General features: G+C 39.9%; 1 pseudogene; it reads right to left on the minus strand.

The window, feature by feature from the left end:
- Positions 1 to 3,773: 3,773 nt before the first annotated feature.
- On the minus strand, positions 3,774 to 4,937 carry LOC102244457 (annotated as a pseudogene).
- Positions 4,938 to 8,397: the final 3,460 nt, after the last annotated feature.

The following is an 8,397-nucleotide window of genomic DNA, read 5'->3' on the forward strand; positions in this document are numbered from 1 at the left end:
GGTTCTGGCTGAGGGAAAGACAAGGTGGGGCACAGACTAGAAGGGGGTAAAAAATCTCTTCTTCTTCCCCAGCAGAAGGGTGTAAAATGCGGAGCAAGTCTGAGCATTTCTGTAGGGGAGTAGGGCTGCTTCCTCCAGGTGGAAGCAGGAGGCAGCCTAAGGGACCTCAGAGCAGGTCTGAGTTTGGAGTTTCAGTGGAGCCATATGCAGCAGTACGATGAGGCACTGTACCATGTAAAGTCCATTTCACTGCGCCCAAACCCTCAGTGATGTCTTGTTCATGTCCACTTAGTTTTTGCAGGGCTGTGAGGGGTCAAGGGAAGGTTTGAGTTGGGCTTGCAAAGAGGCTGTGGAGTCCACTCCCTGAGGTCAGAGGTGGGGATGCAGTGATGGGGCCAAGGGCCAGTAATCTCCAAGAATCATGGTCAGCAGCATTAGGCTAGGCAGCAAAGAAGAACCAAGGGGACTTGCTGTACCCACAGGAGACAGTATCCTGCATGTTCTCAAAAATACCTAGGGGTTTCTTTGCAAGGACTGGGGTCCAAAATCTTACTAGTGGGGTCTGGAACTTCATCATGAAGGTATTTAATAGAAATGTGGTCATCTAAGATTACAGTTGCAGGCTGGTGAGAAGTTATTTGGATTTATTATAGTCAGTACCTCCAGGTGAGATGGCAGGAGACCAGGCCAAGCAGCTCTCATTCTGTGCCCCCAAGTCTGTCCTACTTTCTTGTGAGACTCTTCCACTCCACTTCCTGCTGCCATCACCCGCCTGGTCCCAGGAAATGCTGCTCCTTCTGCAACACTTCGGTCTAAGCAAGGATAAAGCTACTGTCCTTAAATCTCTTGAGCATAAAGTGTTATCTCAATACAAAAAAAACAAAACAAAAAACTTGTACTAAAATAAATACATTTTGTATTTTATCTCAAAAAAATATATGTAAGCAAACATTGAATTCTAATTAATCATAAACAGGCTGAATTGTTTTAGGCTATATGTTTGAAATTTTTCATAATAAAGTATTGGCAAAAAATACATTGTTTAAAGACATTATAGACAACTAGAGGCCCGAGGCACAAAATTCATTCAAGAGTAGGCCTTCGCAGCCCCAGCTGCCTCGGCCCTCGCAGCCCAGGCTTTGTCCAGAAGGTCATCTGGAAGGTCGTCCAGATGGTCGTTCAGCTGTTCAGCCATTTGGTCGATTTGCATATTATGCTTTTATTATTATAGGTACAAAGTTTTTCCATATGAAGCACTTCACTCCACTGCTAGAGCAATTTCACTGGCATCTCTGAGTTCCTTCTCTATGCTCCAGCCTGTCTGCAGGTTGGAAATGTAGGACTCTTTCACTTTATAATTTTCACATATTTTTTCAGAATAGTCATAAAATGATCTCATTTTGGTTCCTTTACCCTCTCTTCCCTTCACACAATGCAAAGAAACTGATGAATAAATTTATCTAAGGCTATTTTAAAGATTCAAGTAAAAGAGGTCCAAGAAGCCAGTCCAGTCTCTCTCCAGGCAGGAGGTGAAATCCCAGGAAAGTCTCAGCATAAGAGGGTGGTTTTGGAATTGCAGACCAAAGTCCTATAGGGAAGAGCTAAAAGAGGGACCAAGGGATGGAAACCAAAGCTCCTGGCTGACCAGCTGAGCCCAGCTGGCTCCTGGCACCGCTGCTTATGCCAGGCTCTGTAGGGCATGTTCACATATTATTTCACCCCACTTCACAACAACCTTGTAAGGTTGTGTTTTTAATCCTCATTTTACAGATAAAGATATCAAAGGCCCAGAGCAAACTGCAAAGTGGCAGACTTCTGATTGGAAGCAAGTTCTGTCTGACTCCATAGTGTGTGCCCAGGCACACTGCTGCTCTGCCTCTCCAGCAGGTTTTTCTCACACTTGAGCAGACCAGATGAGTATCCTGACTTCAGGCTGATGTGTTCTGATGCTGAGAGCCAGCAAACTGAGCCCTTGGGCATAAAGCTGAGACTCCGAATTCCCCTGGCAAATGGCCCTTATTTTAAAAGTTTTTATCTTTCCATTCCGCTCACGGTAATTTTCGAACTTCTCCTACTTCTAATAAAATAGATATTTTTGTATTATTATTTAAAACAAGATACAAAAGGTTATTATTGCCTTTCTATTTAACCTGGTGACGTTTTTATTTCCTCACTCTCTAAATGACAGCTTTAGAATGCAATTACCTTACTTATCTACCACCCTCTCCCAATTCCTGTTTTTTGAGATATGTCTAGAAATAGGCATAGTACTTATTTTTCTAAGATGGCCTGGAACTCAGTACACCTTTTCAAGGTGATGACTTCAGTCTTTATTTAAACCAGACTGTTGTCCTTTGATTTGAGATACCTCTTCCACTTGACTATCATACCATTAATTAGATGATCAGTTTCATCTTTCCTCTTTTTCCATTTTTTCACTGAATTACTGAGCTTCAAAATAATCCCTTTTAGGCCCAGAAAGTCCCCTTGATGGTGTAATAGAATCTCTTTGAGTGCTGATTTATTATTAAATTTATATTGTCTTCTGTCTCCTCTAGCAATTACTACTATAGAAGCTAACCCAATTCTGGGTGTTCTGGTTGCTATTCATTCTTTTTTTTTCTGCTAGATTGCCTAAGACCATTTCTTTGTCCACTGTTTGCTTTGTCTGCCCTTGAGGTTTTAGTCAAAATGATAGAGTGAGTGACACTGCAGATGCAGTGGTCTCTGCTCTGGTGGCCCTGTGATGGACAAGCAGGCAGACTGGGACCCTTCCTTGATCTAGAACCAGAGAGGAGCTTTCTGTTTCCATCCTTCTCACCAGTAAAGGCTGTGTTCCTCGGGGAAAGAGAGCAGGCTGTGTCCCTGGTTAGCTGGGTGCCCCGGGTGCCCAGCAGTGTTTCCTGGGCCACGTGGAAGCAGATTGGCATAGTCTGCCCTCTCAGGTCCTGGTGCAGTAACCACAGAATGAGCCCAGGTGCATTGCAAGAAAAAGGTCTCTCTTTTCTTGGTCTCTGCCTCTGATTCATATTTGCTTTCACTTCCAATTTTAAAATTTTAATCTCACTGAAATGTGCTTCAGTTTTTAAAAATACCCAAGCTTTTTATTTATTATTTATTTTTTTGCTCTAGAACCATTTTTTCTCAAGCAATCCACCATGAATTATTATGACCTGGGGGTGAAGGAATTGAAGCCTGGACTTGCTAAAAGTATTCCCAAATCCTAGCTGAACCTTAGTGAATCAACAACTAATGGGGGATGGAAGCCTGGAATCAGCAGCTTAAATATGCCTCCTAAATGATTTTTAAGTACATGCACTAAAAGTTGCGGAACGATGCTATAGGAATATGAAAATGCATACATTTTTTAGAATAAAAACTTAAAACATAGCTTCATTTAATTTCCTTGTGGGTTTTTAAATATAAATTTATGGCTCTTGAAACTAGCAGTTTTCTTTTTTTATTGATGTCAGAGAGGAAAGGAGAGGGAGAGAGAAATAGAAACATCAATGATCAGAGAGAATCATTGATCAGCTGCCTCCTGCATGCCTGGGCATGTGCCCTGACGGGGAATTGAACCATGACCTCCGTGATTCATGGTCGATACTCAACCACTGAGCCACACTGGCTGGGTAAAACTAGCAGTTTTCAAAGTTCTCAAGATCTTTCATGGAGTCCACAGGTCAAACATTTTTTTTAAGGAAATTATACAGTTTTATGATTTTCTCTGTTGCTTCTTCATTCACTACGAATAATTTCACAATAAAACACTTTCAGGCAGCTTCTCTGCTACTTTCTTTGGTTTCCACTTCTTTAGGCAACAATGGCTCCATCTTTAGTAACAAGCCTTTGCTTGTTGAACTATAAGGAAAGCTCATACCACAAAGGGTCCTTGGGAAGGAATGAGTGGCACGTATGCAATGATAGGGGCGCTGGACGTGTGCCCAGGCTACTGCACAGCCACCACACCTTGATCACGTTTCACTGTTCTCATGACATGATTAAAATCTTGTTTCTTTCCCAAATTCTGTGGTCTGTGCCTACAAACTTCATTGATAACAGCGTGCAGATTGGCAGCTATCTGGTCACTTGACATATCTAGAGTTGCTATTTTGGTCTCGAGAAAGTTCGCCCTTTCTTCATCTACCTTAATTTCAATTCCAGTTTTGAATAACTCAAGCATTTTGGGATGTCATGGCCAATAGAATTTTCAAGTAAGGTTTGGAAATCTTTTTTTTCTTTTACTTCTTTAATGGATTAAGCTCGGGCATTATTTCTGGTTCAGCTACATAAAAGTCTGGTTTAATTTTATCACCGAAAATCTTCTGAATCCAATTAGTTCCTCCTGCAAATGCAGCTACATGTTTTTTCTGCTATTTTACTCTCTGATGCCTGCCCTGTAAATACAGCAACTTTATTGATTTCTGAAAGAAAGGGTGTGGCAAACTAATAACACTGGCAAATGGCTCCACTTTTTTCTTCTTCCCCAGTGCCATATCCAGTGTCGAATCAAGATAAAAAAAACTTTGCTTTGGATATGTAAAGTTCAGATTTGAAATTTCTTAAGTGAATGAATAGCTTTCTCCACCTCGTATATCTGCCTTGGGTATAAGTGTTTTAAGTAAACATCATCTTCGGGTTTGCTTTCCATAAACTGGTATGACTTTATTTTTTCTACCTCATCTTGTTTTTCATTTGATGCTTTTTCTTTGGCACCTTCTCTTTGTTTTCTTTTCAGGCTTCCTGGCAGCAGCAGCAAAATGTCTTTTAGGCACATGAACACATGCAGAACAAGGATAAAGAGGTGTCTGATAAGCCATCTTGGGAAGACTATGCCTTTGAGGTATCAAGACTCTACCAAGGGATCTGAGGGCCGCTGCCACGTTGGCCATTCCAGATTGTGTTCCAAACTATTTTTTTTATAATAGGGAGATGTCATTTGACTTTTTTATACTCATTCTCTTATGAATATGCAGTGGCATTTTCCAGAGGCTAACTGATGAGTGATATCACAACAAACCGAATGCAGAAACCAGAAGGAGGATCTAGCTTTCTTCTATTAAGCTAGACATTAAAAAGAATCAAAAATGTAAAACAATGCCACTCTTCTCATCATATATATCCTGTTTTGAAAAATAGAGTTATTTTTCATAAAAATGATATTTATGTTAACATATTGTTGTTTTAAAATAAATTAAGCATTAACATATTTTAATTACTTAGTTTTAATATCCAATATCAATGAATATGATGCACATATCAATAGATATAATTTGCATAAACAAAAGCTGTTTGGGATGTTAAATAATTTGTAAGACAGTAAAGTTGTCCTGAGCCAAAAAGTTTGAGGACTGTTGTCTCATCTGTATTTTTCCTGTATAAAAGAATCCTAGAGGATTGCAATGAAAACTCTCTCCTCATCCTTGATCCGCTGTACATTCTGATCTTTGTGATTTATGACCAACCAACTGCTTGACAAGGTAAACAAATATACTATTGGGACTTTGGTGAAGCCCCTTGTCTACTCAAGAGTAAACAGTGATAGTTTCTATGAAGACTAAATAAATTTTTTAAAAAACAACTTGAAAAACAAGCTCTCAGAATTTCATTCAAGTAGCCAAGTTTAGTCAACACTGAAAGAAGAACAGATGGAACATTATTAAAATAAAGATGTCTTAGGCATGCATAATATGACACAGTAAAAGCAGCGTTGTCCTTGAAGCAAGCATTTTTAGAGATAAGATTTTTATTTCTTGCTCTCTGATCTTGGGAAAATCAAACTTCTCTGGGTCTGTTTTCTCATCTGGGGTTTATATTAAAATCTAACATTTACTCATTCATTCATTCTTTTACTCAACAAATATTAAACATCTTGGCTTCAGACACATTAAGTACTGAAGATATAGAGGTAAATGATCTTACGTCTGACTTGGAGGTATTCACAGGCTATGAGGAAGATAAATATATTTAAATTATTTAAGGTATTCTGACTAAAATATCTCCCCATGTCACAACTTTTTATCTCTTTACCTGCTCATTTTTCTTCATAGCAGTCATCATCACATGATGTGTTATATATTTAGGTACTTATTTAGGATGGGGAGGGAACTTATATCTATCCTCCTCACTAAACTATAAGTTTCAGGAGGACAGGGACTTTAAGACAATGTTTTTCCTGACACATGACTGACATTCAGTAAATAATTGCTGAATGAATGAAATAAAAGGGGGGGGGCTAAATACATATATTAGGGAAAGAAAGAGGAAAAAGAAGGAAAGAGAGAAAGATAACGCATAGGACAACAAATCAATGTATTTACTGAGAAAAGAAAAATCAGTTGAAGTTAGGTAAAGTATTGAAGAGACAGAAAGAGTATTCCAGGAAGAGTGAAGAGCCTGTACAAAGATTTAGAAGTGTGGAATTACTCTGTTAAATACAGAGAGCTGAAATGTGTTATCTGTAGGGCAGGGGAGGGGTGCAGCTCTATCATTCTATGAATATAAGAAGGAATGAGGAGCTTTGTGCTGTGAGAGATCAGAACTAGATGTGCTGCTCTGGTATGTGGATTGTTTTTGAGCAAAGGGCGATTTGAGCTGTGGGCTCAAGAGAAGCTTCTGCCCCTTCCCTGACTACCTAGAAGAACTCGAATTGTCCATAAAGGGGGATTATCAGAAATCACCTCTTTGACCTGTCTGTAGGCCAGGAAAAACTTCTATTTATTAAACATCTGCTTTTCTTATCATACTGTAATGACCCTTTGAAGTCCCCAAGGCACCCTCCCTCATCCTAGTTCAGAATGTCTTATATACCATGTTCCCTTTCTGTCCCTAAACCTCTTCGGTGCAGGTGGTGTCTCTGACTGTGTCAAGTATGCAGAGTTCCCAAACATATGTATGTATTAAACTTGGTTATTTTCTCTTGCTAATCTGCCTCATGTCTATGTGACTATTAGAACAGCCAGAAGATCCCACAGTGCACCTTTTACTTTGCTACCTGAGTGAGCAATGTGGACTTCCCTGTGACCTGTACTGATATACGTAGGAATGTTTGTGGCTATTGAAAGGGAAAACTAATGTTTTCCTTCTCTACGCACACACTACTCTCAATATCTCACTTCTGTTCACAAAATGTGTGGGGGTTTTTCTCACACTGACCAATTCTCCCAAACTTGCTGGTGTCCTACAATTTAACTCAATCCTGACACTATCTACCTGGAGTTAGCCTCAGATTCCATAGCTTAAAGGCATCAGTCCTACAAGACTGCCCACTCACTTCAGACATCAATTGCAAGTCCAGTTCCTTACTTGAGCCTTTGAATGATTGGCTATCTATTGGAGGTTCCTACAGCCCACTCCTCAGCCTTGATAATTTGTTAGACTGACTCACAGAACTCAGTAAAATGTTGACTTCTTAGGTTAGCAGTTTATTATGAAAGGGTACAACTCAGAAACAGCTGAATGTAAAAGATGCAAAAGGTAGGCAAGTGGAGAGGGGCACAGAGCTTCCATGTCCTCTCCAGGCTCATCATCCACATATTCTTCAACCTGGATGCTCAGTAACCCTGAGCTCCATACTGCAGGGATGTTTATGGAGGCTTCATTCCAAAGGCATGATTGATTAAATCACTGGCCTGTGGCAATTCTACCTCTAGCCCCAGCCCCCTCCCGGGAGGTTGGAAGGTGGAGTTGAGAGTTCAAACCCTCCAATCTCAAGTTGGTTTCCCTGGCTATCAGTCCCCATCTAGGGGATTTCCAAAATTCACCTTATTGACATAAACTCAGCTGGGGTTGAGGGGCTCTTTATGAATAACAAAAGATACTCCTTTCACTTCTAGAACTAGGCCAAAAGCACAAAAGATGCTCCCACTTCTCTTATTACTTAGGAAATTACCGTGGTTTTAGGAGCTGTGTATGGCAGGAAGACCAAATTCATATATGTTATTATAAATCACAATATCACAGCCATCATCTAACAATGTTGATGATAGTATTATCATGACTGTGGTTAATGTATACTGAGTTCTTACTACGTGAAAAGCAACGTCAATCACTTTTGACAGAAATGAGAGGCCAAAAGCTTTATTGGGAGGTCTTTTTAGGAATTGCTAATCCGGGAGACACAGATTTTGGTAGAAACACAACTATATTCCAAGGGGAGAGGAAGGGAACCAAATTTATAAAGACAGAAAAGGGGGGCTTCCAAAAGAATTATGTAAGTTGCTTTGAAAGAGCTGTATTTGGTGCTGGCAAGCAGACTTACACTGTGCTCTATACATGGTTAATTGCTTATGCCTTTTGCTAAGTAAAAATTTATTTTTTGATGGAGAGCTCAGTGATGCAGAGCCAGTTCCAGGAACTGGATCAGAATGTAGCCATTTGGTTTAACTCAGTTCAAAA

This window comes from Myotis brandtii, unplaced genomic scaffold, assembly GCF_000412655.1.
Source record: "Myotis brandtii unplaced genomic scaffold, ASM41265v1 scaffold1105, whole genome shotgun sequence".
NCBI lineage: Eukaryota > Metazoa > Chordata > Mammalia > Chiroptera > Vespertilionidae > Myotis > Myotis brandtii.